Raw genomic sequence first — 18,273 nt, 5'->3', positions numbered from 1 at the left:
GTGTTGAAAACATTGAAAATCCTATTTCTCTCTTTTGAAATGCATAATAAATTACTGCAAATGTCATTTGATGTACTGTGCGACAGGACACAGACTATATTCTGGCTTTTCCACTGTATTAGTTATGCACCGTCCACCCTCCACCCCACCGCCCAGTAGAAACAAGTTGTTCTATATTCTCAATATTTTCCACTTTTATTATAAGAAGACAAATAAAGAGCAAAATAGGAAAGAGATAAATAGGAAGAAGGGAGATTCAAATACGCTTTCAAATTGCATATTTCACTTTTTCAAAAATATTTTAACATATATGCTAATTGGTTTCATTTATATTCCAGTTTATCTTAGTTCATTGAAAATAAAGTTTTGTTTCTTATCTATTTGTTTCTTTTTTTGTAAGAATCTTTTTGGTTTTATGTCTTGTACTCTGAATACTGGTTTGAAAATAATGATGCACGGTGTATTAACTATTGTTTTTCTCTTATTTTGTTATGAAATTTTGTTTTATTTCCCATAAAACAAACAATAAAAATGAGTAGAATGGATTAAGAAGAGCAGTCTCAGGTGGATAATGCTAAATTGGTCATGCACAGAGGTGCTTCACAGAACTGGGTGTGGACACAGACCCCTGGGAAGTGCTTGGAATCAGGTCTTCATTCTGTAGCTCCAGGGAGGAGCTGAGATCCTGCATTTCCAACACATCCCCAGGTCTGGGACATGTGAAGCCACTCGGTAGTAAAGATGGAGATGTAATTTGCTGAACAGATCTGAATTTCTCAGCCAAGTAGCTCCCGTTCTTGTCATCACACTGTTTTTAGCAGGTGCTGTAGTGCAGTCCCTGAGTTAAAACTCAAGACTCCTAGTACATTCTTACTGTTACTTGAAGGATGCACTTAGTCTCATTTTGGTCACACATGCAAATCCTGCCACAATTTCACGTTTCTTTATGATGGGCATGGGAGATGATACCTTCAGTGTTTACACAGCATATGTTTATTTACTGGTTATTGATTACTTAAATGATCTTGTGGTTTGAACAAGAGTTTCGTTTCAACATTTTAGATTAGGATCACCTAAAAAAAGTGATGTCTGAGAGAGATTATTCCCCAAGTCTTAGGAATTCTCCTTTACATTTCGTAAGACAAATCCTACGCCATTGGCTCTTGTATCTGAACATTTCTTTATGTTTGTTTCTGTTATTACAATAAATAATGAAAACATAGGGCATCCTTAACACATATTAGGACTTTTGTTGTATTTGTTTAGAAACCTTATGACTAACAGGAGGAGTGTCAGAAAACTGAAGAAACAGAAACTCTGAAACTTCAGGGTGGATGTACTCCAGGGTGTCAGGTCCCACAGGGTGCTCCAGGGTGTCAGGGTGTGGTAGAGTATGCAGAAGAGGAGAATTCCTGTAGCTCTGAGGAGCAGAGGTGCCCTGGTACTCCCCATGGCAATGCCTTCCACTCCTGTTTATTGTTTGCTTCTTGTCCTACTGTCTGAGCCACAGTATAAATGAATGGAAATATCTGTCTCACTTGATGTCCATGCACATGTTAGAGACAGCATGCACATTTCTGTCCCTCGCCAGCTTGCTTCTGCTAAGCACCTCTCCTAGAGCCTGTACCAGGAAGGTACTTTGTGGCTCATCAGCAGGATTCTTATTATAGAAAAAGAAGAGGGAGCCACAGTTTCATCCTGCTACTTCTGTATTCTGTAAGAAAGCCTGGCATGAGCATGACTTTTTCTGATAGCTACCTCTCAGCTTTAGCTCAGATTGTGTGTATTTTTTGTTGCACTTTTTTACTAAAACTATAATTCTTTACCACTCTAGGCTCCATCCAGGTCTTCTCTAATTTACAGTTGTAACACAGCTTGGTGGCTGTGTAGTTACTTGTTCTTTGAGTGCGTGGGTGTAAACATCACTGCAGTAGCACACGGAGCCCATTTCACTGGCCTAACGGGACATGTGGGGCTTCCCTTACTTCACCCCAGTGGACCTGTGTCTCTCCTCTCTTCCCCTATGTGAGGAAAATCTCATCCTGGTGTTGCCCAGGGTAAATGAAGTTTAAGCGCCATAACTGAAAAGGGTCTGCCATTGATGGAATCACTGTGTGCAACACTGGACTCTTCCAGCCTGTGGAGGAGTTTCGCAGCACTTGTGAGGGGCAGAGAGGCCACCCGCTGTGACCAAGCAGAGGAGGAGAATGGGAAGGGATTGCAGCTACTGCAGGGGCAGCAGGGCTGGGCGAGAGCTGGGAAAAGGCAGCAATCCAGAAAGACAAGCTACTGTTTCCATTCTACTTATGATATGTGCTGAAGAGTTGCTCACTTTGTTTTAAAAAGCAGATAAAAAACACTCCGTTGGATCTGAATGAACCATGTTCATATTTCAAGAACACAATATATCAAGGAATGCATGACCAAATCCTACAAAGATGGCCATTTTCATGAGATAAGATGAGCTGGGCACATGCTGTACCACTGTGTGAAGCCCTTAGCCCTGTTTCCTTCTTTTGCATAGGTAAAAATAATGATTTTCTTCTCATTAAAATATTTAAGAATACAATGGTGTTAAAAATGGTCACTGTATGCAAATCAAATGATTTCTTTGAATTTTAGATACAAAGAAAAAATGATACAGTTGATATATAATTTTCTAATAATTCTAAAAGACAGACTCTGGATACTTTGAACAGGTGAAGATATTTTATTTTGAGGGAAATGGAAACCCAAGGATGAAAGCTTTAGACCATCAAGCTATCCTGTGGTTCATGTACTCTGGGTGGACAGGGTCAGCGTCCCTTTGGTTCCAGTGGTGAAGTCCAAGAGGATTTATAATATTTCAATAAAATCAGTAAGAAACAACTTCTGCTTTGTGTGTTAACAAAAGGCTCCACTATCCTCATCTTCAAACTTAAAAAATATTAAGTAAGCAAAAGTATCATGCATCATCAGGTTGATAAAGATTAGTGTTAAAATCTAAGGAAATTATTCTAGCACAGAAAAAAACAAAGAACATTAATAGTAAATACAACAAAATACCATTAAAACATACAAAATCTGTTGCTCCTTATATGAAAGGACACATTTTATGTGGAAGTAATAATTAGATGAGTGTATTATTTTAATGAAGTGAATGATATGCTACAAATAAGATTTTAATTTGTTGCTGTTTCAAATCAAATATTGTACATCTGCCATTTGCTGCAAGTCTACAATTTCTCAGTCATTGGAGTTCCTTCTTTCTTCTTTCTGGTTTGTGGTAGTCAAGGACTCCTGGCCTGCAGTCTAAATGCTTACCCACTGACCATGCCCAGGGGGCCCTTTGTGTCTGATTCTCCCCTGGATTTTTTGTTGCCTTTGAGTTTATTAAGCCTGTGCTACCCTCCTTCGGCTCTCTGGCAGGCCTAGTAAATAACATCAGCATTTACTCCATTCAACTTATTTCTTTATATTTGTCTAATCCCTTTGCTATGAAATGACGCACATCTTAAAAGCATCCTTGATGTGTATAGGCCCAAGCGAGTATGAAAATGGGAATGAAGAGCTAGCAGAGAACACAACTCACAGAAAGGAAATCATCTGTCACACATGTAGCTGTGACACTTTATGCTAATGGTAAAAGTCAAGATATCAAAAGGCTTGCAGGAGAAAGCTAAGTGGGTTGTCTCACCATGGCTGTGCCAGTGGATGGAATGGTTGGGAGGGAGACAAGAGGGCTCTGGTGCAGCTGCTGGTATTTCCTGGATGCTACCAGATAGCTCCGCCTTCCCCTGCACAGGGAAACTGGGGCAGAGAAGGGAGGAAGTTGCATGGGTGACAAGAAGACAGGCACCGGCTGGGGATGCCCAGGGCTGCTTCCTGAAGTGCTGTTTAAGATGGTAACTGCTTTTCCTAAACTTGCCTTTGGTTGTGTGATTTATTTCCTCAAAGGTTGCATGGTAATCATTTTCTCTGAGTTAGGTCTGATTTCCTAAGCCTGACCCGAAGCCTCGGTACAGTGGATGCAAACCCACTTTCCCCGGAGCCTGCCTGCTGCATTCCTGGACTGTGACCCTGAACACCAAGTTCCGCCCCACATCCTGCATCTCCTAGGGATCCCTCCCTCCCAGGGAGCTAGAAGTTTCCTCAGCTCAGCCGAATTCCTCCTGTGCATTCTGCATCAGTGCCCTTCCTGCCCTGGAATCCTTCCTGGGTAACTCCAGGCTGCGTGACCTCCTTAATTAGCTGAGTGTGTCTAAGAATAACCACCTGTATGTTCCCAAATGCAAAACAGAGCAGAGCATGGTGTGCCCTGAAGAAAATGAAATGTGCAGAAGGCTGCTGTTTTTTTCTTGGATTTTCACAGCCTTCTCCTCCTGTCGAACACAAAGCACTGAGCACAGGGTAGGAGTCAAGATCTGAAATTATCAGGGCAATAAAAGGAGTTGATGCACTAGAATAACACCTCGAAACTCATGAGGCTCAAAGCTTTCCAGCAAAAATTAGGCATCTTCCAGAAAGCTGCAGCACAGCAATAAAAATGTCTAAAGATAACCTGAGTGCCTCGGACAGCTGGACAATAACATTAGAAAACCATGTTTTGAGGTCCATTCAGGAAAATGTGAAGGCCGCTAACACTTCTGCAGCTGAAACCTTCGGGCATCCTTCAGTCCTGGTAACTTGGCAGGGCACAGCCTTCATGGCTGGAGACTGAGAGCCAGGAGCCCTGGGTTCTAATTCTGGAATAGTCACCTGGATGCTCTGTGACCTCAGATGCGAAACTCCAACCTCTGTGGAGAGTGAATTTGGGGCAGATGAGTCGATGGTGGAAAACAAGGGCCTCGGCAACAGAGTCCAGGTTGGATTCCTGCCTTGGTACCTGGGTTGCTGGCATTGAGAAGCAACTTAGAAAGCCAGTGGGACCCAAACGTGGAGACCTTTGCCTTTTCTGTGCTCAGAAGTGTGGAGGGCCTTGTGCTGTTTAGTGTTGGCAATGAAGCTCTGCAGAGAAGCAGTGGGACTTCTGGGGAGCGGGCCTAACCTAACCCTAATCTGCGTGTCTAAGGAGGACCTGAACACCAGCGGCCAAACTCCTGTACTGTACCCCTCCCTCCCTGTGGAGGCTTCCACTCCACTTTTCCAGATTTTAATAGGCAGCAATTTGCTATCACTGGACCAACTCATTCTCCCTGTTTTATGTGATTTCAAACACCACAAGAACTCTCTTCCCAGCACTATGCATCCTCCAAGTGGATTTGCACAAAATCCAGGGCAGAGTAAACAGTCAACCGAAGCCAGGATTCCTGAGAGAATAAATGTCATGCTCGCTGCTGGCCGGAGTGAACAGACACATGATCTTCACTAGGGAGAGTTCAGCTGGCAGAGCCAGCTGGGAATGTCCAGGTCCGGGAGGGGGTCTTGAGGCCCGGGCCAGAAAGAAAGCCTGCCTGGCCAGACTGTGTCGGACTCGCAGCCTGCTACATTGTGCCTGGGAACCCTGTGCTCGGATGGCTGCTCGTCTCCAGTATGAGCTGAGAATCACTCCTGAGTGAGTGAGAAAGGGAAAGGAAAATATTCCTAATAACAGCAGACAATTGACCATACAGTATAGCTGTATTTTGTTAAACAGAATGTATCTCCGTGCTCTGTGTGTACTTACATTTCTCTTCCATAGGCCGATGTAATCTTTAACAGATTTTACTTCTCTCAATTAACATTCTCACAGCTCCTAAGTACACAAGGCAACATTAGGGCCAGAGGTCCCTATGGAACCATACCTTTCACCTTACACACCCCTGCATAAATCTCTCAGGGTGGGCTGCAGGTTATTGTATAGTGAGCTAAGGTGGGAAATTCATATCCTTAAACATAAATTATTTTGTTTGCCCTGCAAATTTACTACCACTTAAAAAATGATTTTATAAATTTTTTAAAAGTTAGAAAAATCAAAAGACATCCTTGCAGTGTGAAAGGGAACTTCGCAGGTAAATATATGTAAACCTCAATGAAAGTGCAGTCACATTTAACACAGTTCATACATCCAAAAGAAGAATTAAAAACTGTCTTATCAATTAAAAAATAATATTGGTCACCAATGCAGACAAATGTCTCGTCATGTCAGTTTCTCCAAATCACCGAAAACATTCTTCAAAATATTTTTGGAGGAAGAAATATTCCTCATTTGGTAAGACAATATTTAGCTCAGATGTGTAACAGCCTAAATACCAATGTATTCCAGTTTTTTGCTATTTCGCTAAAGCCTTTCCTTTTTGTTCTTTTCAAAAACTCAGAAATTATTTCGCTCAGTGATTCCACCGCCGGCCTTGTAAGGGCAAGGTCCTGAGTTTGATCCCTGGTACCAAAACAAACAAAAAACAAACAAACAAACAAAAAAACCCTCAGAAATCTACTAGGCTAAATCCACAAGTCATTTCTGAAAGAGAAGTAAACAGATTTGTCTGCATAATCTTAGATCATAAACTAAAGTTTTCCACAATATAATAGCAAAGTCAGTAAGATTTTATGTTTACTTGTTTGTTTCCCAGTTTTATTCTCAATTCTTCTACACTTCTTTTATTTACTCAGAGATAGAAGACAAATTTTAAAAGCAGTGAGACACACTTTCCAGACCTGTGCTGAAACCAGAGGCAAAGTATTTAACCACGTAGCCAGCATCCTCTTCTGCTTACATGAGGTTGTGCTGTATATCTTTTGCTTAACTGAGAGAATTAGCTTCAGAAGTGTGTGCAGAAATGACAATCACGTAATAAATCCTAGTTCACACTGACTCATTAGCATTACCTACATGGCTAACTTGTGCTTGCTTTGAAATGGACAACACTGATAATTCATTGGTTTATTTATTTGAAGTAAGTTTTTGGGGTTTGTTTGTTTTTTTTTTGGTACTGAGGATTGAACTCAGGACCTCATGCTTATGAGAAGGTGTCAGCACCACTGAGCTAAATCCCCGACCCCATTTAAAATAAGTTTTAATGCTATGAAATCATATACAGTGGCACCTGAATTCACGAACCTAATTTGTTTTACAATTCTGGAAAACATGGCTGTGGTCATGTTCATTACCCAATGCAGAGTTCGTGGAAAACACCAAATTTTTTCCAAATGCTTCTGTTTGCAAATAAAATCGTTCACAAACAAAAACATTCGTGAGCTGAAATACCACTGAATACGTGAGATACCGTATCTTGTTTCAACACGTCTGCATTCTGTAATGCCCAAATCCAGATATATGTAACTATTTCCTCGAGAATTCATCATTTATTTGTTGGGAAGACATCAAAACCCTTTCTCTAGCTTTTGTGAACTCTATAGTACATTATCCTTACACCCACCAAACACTGCAACTGAATCTTTCTATGGAACTATAACTTAGTACCTGTTGATAGACATTGACCTCCCTTCTACCCTCCACGGCCTCTTACTGTAACCATGGTTCTATTCTCAACTTGAATGGGATCAGGTTTTCAGCTTCCACGAGTAAGAGCAGGTGGCATTTATCTTTCTGTGCCTGGCTGATTTCACTTAACACACCGACCTTTAGTTATTTCCATACTGTCACAAGGGACGGGTTCTCTTTCCGTTGGTGCCTGAATGCTATTCATGGTATGTGTGCCACATTTTTGTATCCAGTCATCTGTTTCCATTTCCTTGGCTGGTTTAAATAGTGCAGCAGTGAACACGAGCCTCCTCCGTGTGCTGATTTAACGTCCTTTGGATTCATAGCCAATGCTGGGCAGCGTGGCCCTTCTCGTTCTGGTTCATGGAGGACCAGTGTTCGCTCTGCTGGCTGTGTCCATGTGCCCACCACAGTACCCAAGGACGCCCTTGGATCACAGCCCTTCTGGCCAGCCAGGAATGAGACCTCTCTGTGGTTTGCATTTGGATTTCCTGATCATTTGTGATGTGAAGCATTTTTTCATTCACCTTTGGCTATTTTTGTGTCTTTTCTTGAGAAATGTGTATTTGGATCATTTGCACATTGCAAAATTAGATTATTTGGGCCATGTGTGATCAACTTGTTTGTTTTCCTTATATATTCTGGAATTACCCCCTTTCAGATGTGTAGTTGTAGATTAAGGCTTCTTTCTGTTGAGTATTTTCCTCATTGTGCAGAAGATTTTCAGCATATACATTTATTTAATTGATATAATAATAACTGTACATATTCATGGAATGCAGTGTGACATTTTCATCTATGTACACAGTGTGTGATAATCAAATCAGGGTAACTAGCATTTCAGTCTTCTTAAACATTTGTCATTTATTCATGTTGGAATCATTGAAAATCGTCTCTTCTGGTTGCTTGTAAATTGTAATTGGCCGAATCAGCCCCAAGTACTACAGAACCGTCGGACGAATTCCTCCTCTCAGACCCTTGCTGCCCTTTATCTGGCCCCCAGCTTCTTGGCCCCTGCTGAGCACACCAGTCTTTGCTTCAATGTCAACTCTTCCAACACTTATTTTCCCTCTGCGTACTGTCGATGTTATCCTAACAGTAGAGTTTGTTGAGGGACCTTTAAAATGATCCCTTTCTGGAATATGAAACTCGGTTCTTCCTTTTCCTTCTTCCCGTGCTGCCCTTGGTGGCCACTGGATGACCAAGTGACAGAGTGAGGGTGAGTATGAGCCCTCCTTTCTGGTGGTTGCATGCTCTGCACATTTAGTACCAGCCCCGTGGGGACTCTAGTGTCTCTGGTGTAGAGCACGACTTGTTTTATTTTCTCTGGAAAGACAAGGAGGAGGAGGAGGAGGAGGAGGAAAAGGAAGAGCACAACACCAGAGGTCCAGCACAGCCCACCCCTCACTTTGCTCTCTCTGTCCTTGATGGTGCCTTGCAGGCATGCTCCCTCCAGCAGGCTTGGCAGGTTCCAGGTCTCCCGCGAACATTTGCTAAATGCATGAGTGTGGACAGCAAGGAGCCTGCAAAGAAGTTCTGAGCTATTTTACTGCCCAGAGTTACTAAATCCTGAAGGATTAGGGCACAATTAGAGTTGTAAAACGGCTGCACGGTTTTCATCATGCCAAGAGCTAAAAGCAACCCGAACTACAAGAGCAGGCTGCTTGGCCGAGCAAGGACATGGCTAGGGCAGAGGTTCTGTATCCAGGCTGGACTGTGGTTCCGGGGGGGCTCGGCTGACCGTCGTCTGCTGTCCGAGGTGCTCAGGGGAGCCGGCAGCTCTGACAGGGCACTTTGCAGTAGTACCAATAAAATCCAGCGGCACTGCAGGACTGGAATTTGGCAAAGTTACTCAAAAATTAATAGATTGTAAAAGATGAAGCCCTTTTATAAGGTCTCAGTATCTGCATGCTGAGAGGGAGAGTCTTAGAAAAACCACAGGGATTTTAATACGTTAACTCTTAAGGTAGCTTAATTTAGCAGTCAGCATTCTAGAATCCAGAAGAGTCTTTCAATTTTGGTAATTGCTAATGTTATAGCTTGATAGAGAAAAAAGAGCTCTGCCCACAGAGCTGACAAATCTGTGTTCTCATCCGTGTTCTTCTGCTTAACATTTTCGCACAGTGGGTCTTGGGCAGTTATTAGTAGTTTCTGAATCTCTGACTTGTCTTCTGCAGCATGAAGATAAAGATGTGGGATTAGTGCAGAGATCTGTGGAGGAGATGTAAACCTCCAGGCGCTGGTGGTGAATGTTTCTTTCTGTCATCTTCCTGTTGTTCTTCACCTCCTGCCCCCTCCCTCTTGGCAACATTAGCATAATTAGTGGTAGTGCTCTTATCACAGAGGTCATTATTGTTGTTTGTGTCGATTTCACAGGGGCACTGAAGAGTGTCACATTAGGTCAGCAGTTTAGCACAGGGTGGGATGGGAGCGCACAGGTGCATGTGCCTTGCAGGGTGATGGCAAGGTGCTCTGGGGCCAGTCAGGAGCAGCCAAGGGGAGCCTGGGTCCCCTCCTTTCAAGGGGAGCTGGCACTTACCAGCTGCTGCGAAGCTCCCTGAAGGCAGGGATGGGTCGATGTTTGCTCTGTTTTATCCCTCACATTTATAAGCATACTTTGGACAATCAATAAACAAATGAAATAGTAGACAGCCAACTCCCCACGAAGAATGAAACCATTCTGCACCATGAAGCTATGCTAATAAAACTAAAAATTATCTTATGGATCGTTCTCAATAGCATGAAAACGGACCCGTGTTTTTCTCTTGCATCTTAAAGGAGCTTGTCATAGGCTAGGTTGAGTGTTCAGCTGTCTTCTATCTGTATTCACTGCACAGGTGGTTTTTACCTGGTTCCAGCTCTATAATAATGATTTCCCAAGTTACATCTTCAAGACCAACCTTGCCGGTGAAGTCAGCATCCCACTTGGATCTCTTCATGTGGGCTGGCAGATCCTGAAGTTCCTGTAATCTTGGCATGCTCACGGCCTCTAGCTGTGATGTCTCCAGATCCTCTCTTCTCTCTCATTAATCTCTCTAAATGCCAGATGTTGGCTTCAGGCTGCTTTGAAATAAAGTAGTGTGCTTTTTTTTTCTGTGCCCGCAGACATCTAGTTCTTTTTGTTCAGCAATGTTTGGAAATTTTAATTGAGCACCTAGTATAATTTTAACACAAATGAAATTACCTGAAACGTTGATGTGAATGCATTTTCTAAACAGGAAATGCTAACTGGTTAAATAGATGGATCTTTGAGTTTGATTTGGTGTAGGGAAGACTGGTGTTAAATGGCTAAAAGTAAGAGATGATAAAGATGTAGGATTTTTTGACTAAGCTATTAATCACTCCATTCAGTCCTTAAATGTTTATTGAGCACCTGCTATGTGCTGGTACTCTGCTACAGTCTGTAAATCTATTATTAGTAAAACCAAAATGGTTTTGTGCTAGGAGATTTATAACCTCAAAAGTGAAACTCACTAAATACAATCTTGTTTAGAGTGTTATCAGGACCAAGTTATTTTAAGCAGAAAAATATTTTGAAATAATATCAAAGATGGATACATACCTGATATCAACAGTTGTCTTAACCTAAGCTATAAACATGAGTTTTATGTACCTGTCTTTAGATGTAGGATAATACTTACATATACATATATATATAATATTTTATATACATACATTACTGTAAAACACACATTGGTGCACACCACAGATTTGCCCTTGCATCTACCTGTACTGAAGCTGGAGGGAGGGGAGGGCTGTTGCAGGGAGAACACAGGAATTAGTCTCAGGGTTGCTCACTTAGAGTGGCTCCATCTGGACCTCAGTGGGGAGGTAGACCAGGACGAGGTTAGAATGCAGGCGATAAAGTGTAAATACCGAATAGTTTCTCTGGTGTGAGAAACTGCATGTGTAAATAAGGACCAAAACGTATAATGATAATGTGAGATAGGAAGAAAAGGTCCAAAGGGGAAGTGGGAGGGGTAGGGGAAAGGAAAGAAGGGAAAGGAATAAATATGAGAAAAGGAAAAAACGGAAAGAAGGTCTTTGTAAATAGGGAGGGATGGAGGGGTTAAAGAGAGGGCAGGAGAATGGGGAAAAATAAGAACCAACATATATCATGTAAAGGTACAAGATCCCACTGATGAATTAATGTAACTGTATTGTATACCTAAATTACCAATAAAATTAATGAATTTTAAAAAAGAATACAGGTGATAGCCAGAGAGCGAGAGAGAGAAAGAGAGAGGTCTATGTTATTTTTCTTGCTAAAACCACACCCAAAGCCATCATTCAATTTCTTCTTTCAAGTGTACAAGCCTCCTACATTTTCATTATTTGCCTCCAATCATTTGGCATTATTCTACATTTATTCCAGGTGATTTTTTTATACATAGGAGATTTCCAAAGCTGCAACAAAGAAAATTGTTGTTTCTATGGCAATTTTCTTTCACATTCTTTGTCTGTAATTACCAACACTCTTAATCAAATTACTTAATTACAAGCTGAGCATGATGACACATCTCAAATGGCAGCACTTTGGAAGCTGAGGCAGGGGGACCACAAAGACAAGGTCAGCCTTGAACACAGCAAGGTCAAGTTCAGCTTGTCCTACAGAGCAAGACCATTTCAAAACAAAACAAACAAACAAACAAAAAACTCACATAATCACTGTTGCAGACACAACTGCTGTCCCCTGGTTAAATGTGGGGAGAGAGGAGTCTGGTGTGTTGCCGAGTGGGCGAATGTCTCAGTTCACTCAAGCTGCTCTAAGAAAAGGCACCATCCCCAGGAGGACGTAGAAACTCGTGACATTTCTGTCTCACAGTTCTGGAGACTGGAGTCCAGGGCCAAGGTCCCATCAAACTGTGACTTCCTGATTCACAGACCGCCCCTTCCCTTCTGTGTGTCCTCACTTGGTGGCAGGGCGTGTGCTCAGCCCTCTGATACCTTCTCTAAGGACACCAGTCTCACACAAGTGGGCTCCACCTTGTACCTGCAGCTACCTTCTCATTCATTCCCCTTTCCAGTGAAGATCTCAGCACAGGAATTTTGGGAGAACACAGATGTACAGAGGAGCCCACCTGCTAGAGTTGCTGAGATTGTGGACACCACCGGATGCTCCATCGGTCAGAGGGTCCAGGCAGGGGGTGTGCAGTCTGAGTGGGTCCTGGCTTCCCAGCCTGACTCCGCAGACAGCAGGCTCCGAGCTTGCTTTCCAGCGCCGCCTTGGAAACTGGTTTATTCCTTTCTTAGTCTGATTGCATTGTGGCCCACATGGGTCTTGTTTTCCCTCCCAGTTCTCTCAGGCAGGCTTTTCTCCCAGATACACGCGTACAATTCTAAGAACAAACACACACAAAGCTTTTTATTCCAGCCCTTTATGTTTCCTGTATTGTTTCTGAAACTCAGTGGTGTTATGAAATCTCTTAGCCATTGACATCTTCCGGTCAATCAGTGTGTCACCAGGATTCCTAACACTGAGGCAGACCTGCGAAAGGGAAATGCAATCCCATCCTAGCCTGTGCCGAGGTCAAACTCCTGGGGCAGAAGGAGGAGGGGGAGGGGGAGAAGCAGCATTAGAATAGGTGCAATCTGAAGACAGCAGAATCTCAGAGCGGGAAGGAGATTGATCAGATGCCCAGACACAGTCCCAAGTTTCTGCAGATGTTGGTGGAAAGTCCCTGAGGGCCAGGACAGGATGTCCCATCCCTCTGGTTAGCTCTGCGTAGCTTCTTATCAAAGTGCTGTGCACGGGGCCTCACATAGGAGAAGCCAGGGCTTGGTGAAATGGGCATGCAGAACCCCCACGGCAGAGTGTGGCAGCAGGACCCGTGGCCGCTAGTCCTCAGAGGAGACAGCGCTTGGTCACAATGACCATCTTTCGGAAATATGGAAAGCTTTGATTATGTTTTTAGGAACATACAGCCTACTTAGTCTCCTTTTCTACGAAGGACCAAAGAAAGGGGCAAAGCTGCGGCAAGACAAAGGCACCCTCCCTGATGGGAGCACGGATGATGGAGCCACAGCTGAAGCTTCCACCTTTCACGCCAGCACCTCAGCCTCCTCTGCCACAGGCAGTGGGCACCCGGCGACCGCCTGGTTCTGGGCCAAGTGCTGTCATCTTTGCTCTTCCTGGGCATCACAGATGTGCCCTGTGCCTGTCTCCCTTGTCAAGGGTGTGAACTGATAACGTGAGCTCGACAAATCTCATGGAGAAGCCCCCAAAGATCAAACTTCAGCCCTGAACCTTAGCTGCTTCCTGACCAAGAATGCCATGCCGTAGGGCGTCTGCACCTGCCGGGGAAGGTGGACAGGACTGAGGACAGAAACAACTCCACAGGTGGAGAGGACCGGCAACAGGTGTAGCGGGAGGCCCCGGCTCCATCCCAGCCGTGGGTCCGCTCCAGGCAGCCCCCTGAGCAAACTGCAGTGCAAGCTGAATGATGACTCAAAGCACACGGATATTAAATACTCCAGAGAAAGTCAGCCCTCTATTATTTTGGATAAATTGAGATTCTCTTCTTAGAGGCCAAAAACAAGGTTCAGATTTCCATAAAAATGCAAATGAGAAAAGGCTCTGGGGCTCTGACCAGCCCAGGAGGCTTCTAGGAGCGGAAACTCAGGAACACTCTGGGCTGCTTCTGCCACTGCAGATACTGCCATCCTTTGCTGTGTTCGTCTGTTTGCCATCACTGCAATGAAATCCCTGAGACACGAAAGGCTCACTTTGGCGGGCAGCTTTGGAGACTTCAGCGCTGGGCCTGTTGCTTTAGGGTCGTGGCGAAGGAGTGCATCACGGCAGGGCTGGGGCTGAACAGAGCCCCTCCCCAGGGGGCTGGGACACAAAAGAGATGAGGAAGGGCCTGGGTCCTAGACCCAGTGCCCTGAGAAGGACATGGAGCAGGCGTCCGTAGAGGCCCTGTCCACCTCCTGTAGCTGCTTCTTCTGACTTGTAAACACAAGCGCAGTGCAGGACAACTGGAGCAGATGCTGTGCTTCCTTTACTTGGCTGCAGCTCGAGGCAGAGGCACCCCTGGCATCATTGTTGTCACCAGCCTTGCTCAGACTTCCGGGAAGGATGAGAGGACTCTTCCTGCCCTGTGAAGATGGTGAGCAGGGAGGTGCAACCTGGGCACTGTGAAGCTCAGCACCAGGACCTCTGCACCTGATGCCAGCGCTTATGCCGATTCTCTGTCTACTCACTCAGTCTGTTTTCCAGCTTCCTCTCTCATTCTGCTTGCCACGTTGCCTTTCCAAGCGTGAGGACACAGAACAGGGTTGTGTTTGACGGGAAAGAGAAAACCCCACATTCCTTCTTTTGTGCAGAAAATAGCAAGTGTGAGTTTTTAAAATGAATTTTCTCTCAATATTTTCTTCCAATAAAAAATTTTATGGGCATACATTTTAAACGCTGGTCATGTTCATGGTAGTAATCATCTTTTTTAAAAAAATCCAGAGGGTAATTTTTCCCATTCATGTTACAATTGAGGTGTTAACAGTGAAGTAGAGCACGGTCAGATTTCAAAAGGAGATGTGCAACTTTGAGCCAAAGTGTGTGTGTAAACCTAATTCATGCTACAAGGCTGCAGTACGCATCTTAACTTTGAAAAAAAACACTTGCTAAGAGCATGAACACTTTGTCATTTGATAATTTTAACCAGAAATTCTATTTTAGAAGAGTGTTTGCAAATTTTAAATAAAAAGTACAATTCATGGAGCATTTCTGTGAAACTTTTATGGTTCTTACCAAATGTTATTACATGATGTTCACTTCCAGCTGCTTTAATAGAATTTTTATGATGACACAGATTCGTAGGTATTACTACCCAGTGCGACAGTACTTAAATCGACAGACTCTCAGCTACCTATTGAGGATGTGAATATAATATTTGAACCTAGGAACTCTACTTTCCAATCAAACTTAAACTATATCTAATATGTTACAGGAAAACAATATAATAGTACGTTCTAATGAACGTTATCAGGTTTTCATACAATCAGCAGGGATTACTCACATACAACGTGAACATAGCTTTTTAGAAATAACATAGAGCAATGTTGATTATCCAATCTGAAATTTCTATTTTTAGAACTTCAAAATCAAGAATTGGCTTTGAGATTATGTGAATCATTGTAAAAATTGAAAACAATGTTTTGAAACATACATAGTCTGTTTTGTTTTCTGTTCCCCAACAGTATCATTATCTTTTAGGGAAATGTCAAATTGCGGAGCCTCAGGAAGATACAAGTAGTTCTTAAAATTATTTTCACCACAGAAGCTGTCCATGTTTAATGGTCCTGACCTGATGTCATGTAGTGCAGGGAGAGGAGCCCTCATGCACACACTCCCAGCCTGGGGACTGAGTGCTCTCTCCCACAATGCTGCCTGTCATCCCAAGCCCTGCTCTGGGTATTGGCACAGGGGAAAGATTCCATTCTCTGTGACAGTTTCTTCTGTGAAGGCCCTAGCCACGCCCACCAGGGTCTCCCAGGCAGGTCCTGTTCTGTTTTGTTTTGAATTGTGAAGCATGTTTTGTATTTGCAGTTTAGACTTTTACAGGAATTATTACAATCCCATTGGCAATTAGTAAAATGTATAGTTGTTCAAAATTTTTTATCAGAAGTTTTAAAAGACATGGTCAAAACCTCTTCTTGGGTATGGTTATTAGATAAGCAATCTGCTAAATAAATTGCTTTAGACTTTTCTTCTTTTTAAAATTTACAGTATCAGTCATTTACTTTGGACAAGATAAATTGTACTGCACCCTATAGTGCCTAGATTCTACAAGGTACAGAATGTGTACGTGTATTGTGTCAGGTGATGTGAAGTATAAAAATAAGGTATATTTTACATATTTCTCTGCTCCACAATATTATGCTTTCTTTGTGTTATGCGGAATGGTGACCTATATTCATAAGCTTATCCAGTCTCCCCCATTGGAAGAGATCTCCTCTAGCTCCCTGAAATTAATCCTGGGGTCATGAGTATTGTAACGGGATTATTTCCAGTTAGCCAATGGGAATGAGGTTAAAGCGTAATATGAAAATTGCCTGAAATGTCTTTAAAGGTAGAGGCGGACATAATGCTCTGTTACCTCCCAGAGCCATCCCAGGGGAGCGTATAACGTAATTCGTTTCCACTAATGCACTCCAGTGGTGCGATTTGCCTTCAGATATGTGAGCATCCGGTGGGCAGCTGGCTCCTGGCTGCTGTTCATGCCTCTCGCTGACACTCTTCCAGGGATGGGAGGAGAAACCATCCTTCAGCACTCGGTGGGGCCTGCAAAGGCCAGCTGGGCATTGAAAGTAGAGCTCGACTGCTTGGATTTGACAAAGGACACTTTTCCCCCTGAGACTTCTAAAGCAGTCCCGTGCTAGTCGTATTCCTAAGTTTGTCAAGAGTTTGAGAAATAACTATTCCTAAAATATTCCAGCAGTTGAGTCCAAGTCAGCATCTGCCGACTGCTCATCACTTGTTCTGGGAGGGTCATCAGTTCTGCGCACAAATGAGGAACCTGATCTTCCAGTGCGGGCTGAGACTGCTCCCACGTGTGCTCTGGCCTTGCACAAACCTGGCTGCCACGGCTCTCCAAGGAAGGCAGAAAGGATCCGAAGTACTAGGAGTGTTTGGGGAATGCAGAGCATGGCCCGAAGCGCCAGCAGCCTCACACCCTCGTGCTGTGGGTCTGCATGTGCACACCCAAGTCGTTATCTGTCACCTAGCTGCTTTTGTGTACGTGTGGGGCAGTAGGAGCATCGGAAGCTGCTACCTTAGCAAACTTTCTGCATAAAACACAGTATTATCCTCTCTACTCTCAACATTAGAGGAGTAAAGGCACCCACTCTATAAACACCAGCCTGGAACTGACTCTGGGTTCTCCATTCTTCACCAAAGCTCCTGGTACCCACTGCTTTACTCCATGCATTTAGGAGCTTGAATTGTTTACCTTCTAATACAAATGATATCGTGCAGTATTTGTCTTTCTCTTCCTGGCTTTCATTTAGGCTCATGTTCTTTTACTATAATGGCTTATTTCCTTTAGTGTAATATTGTCCCGAAGGACAGGTATTTTTCTTTTTGAAGGCTGAATAGTATTCTACTGTGTCTATGGACCACACCTTCTTTATCCACTCATTGGCTCACAGGCACTTAGGCATTTTTCTTTCTTCTTTCAATGTCTTGGCTATTGTGAATCATGCGTCAATGAATGGGGGACTGTGTTTGTCTCTAAGAGGCACTGATTTCATTTCACTGTTTCGATGCCCAGAAGAGGGGTTCCTGGGCTTTATGATAGTTGTGCTCTGATCTTGGTGGGCAGTGTCCTTACTGTGTTCTACGCGGGCTGTAACAACTGGCATGCCCGTGTTCCACACGGGTCCCTTGCCACTTTACCCTCTCGCTGTCTCTTGTTGTCTGATTGACAGACAGCCATCCTAACAGGTGTAAAATGGCATCTCATTTTGGTTTTGAATTGTATTTCTCCAATGACTTCTGGTATGAGTCATTTATATATTTTATACATATAAATTTATGTATTTCAAACTGCATTGAAATCTGCATGAATTGTTATAGTCAGATTTTTTTCCATTTGATAATGCTCAATATATTCTTGCTTCTCCTAGGTAATAGATTAAGAGACTATTTCTAGTAATCAAGGCACCTAACACTTTTACTATACAATTATGAAAACATTTAATTTTGAAACAAATCACATCCTGTGGTGTCTTGTTGGTGCCTGAGATGGTTTCTTAAGTTATATGGAAAAATGTTTAAGTACTTTTTACTTTTGTTTTGGTTGAGTTCTACTGTATTTGAATATTATTGTAGTTTTTTCCCCCTTGCATTGTTCTTCTTTGAATGGTTTTAATTT

The 18,273-nt window shown here is 43.1% G+C and overlaps 1 protein-coding gene across 4 annotated transcripts in view; it reads left to right on the top strand.

Moving 5' to 3' along the window:
- Csmd1 (CUB and Sushi multiple domains 1) overlaps positions 1 to 18,273 on the top strand; it is a 1,515,607-nt gene that overhangs the window by 211,646 nt on the left and 1,285,688 nt on the right. The window lies entirely within an intron of this gene.

The sequence above is a fragment of the Heterocephalus glaber genome, unplaced genomic scaffold, assembly GCF_053883595.1.
Source record: "Heterocephalus glaber isolate CG9 unplaced genomic scaffold, H.glaber_assembly_v1.0 deba00001104, whole genome shotgun sequence".
Classification (NCBI taxonomy): domain Eukaryota; kingdom Metazoa; phylum Chordata; class Mammalia; order Rodentia; family Bathyergidae; genus Heterocephalus; species Heterocephalus glaber.
The sequence above is the reverse complement of the archived record's forward strand: the minus strand, read 5'-3'. Positions and strand labels throughout refer to the sequence as shown.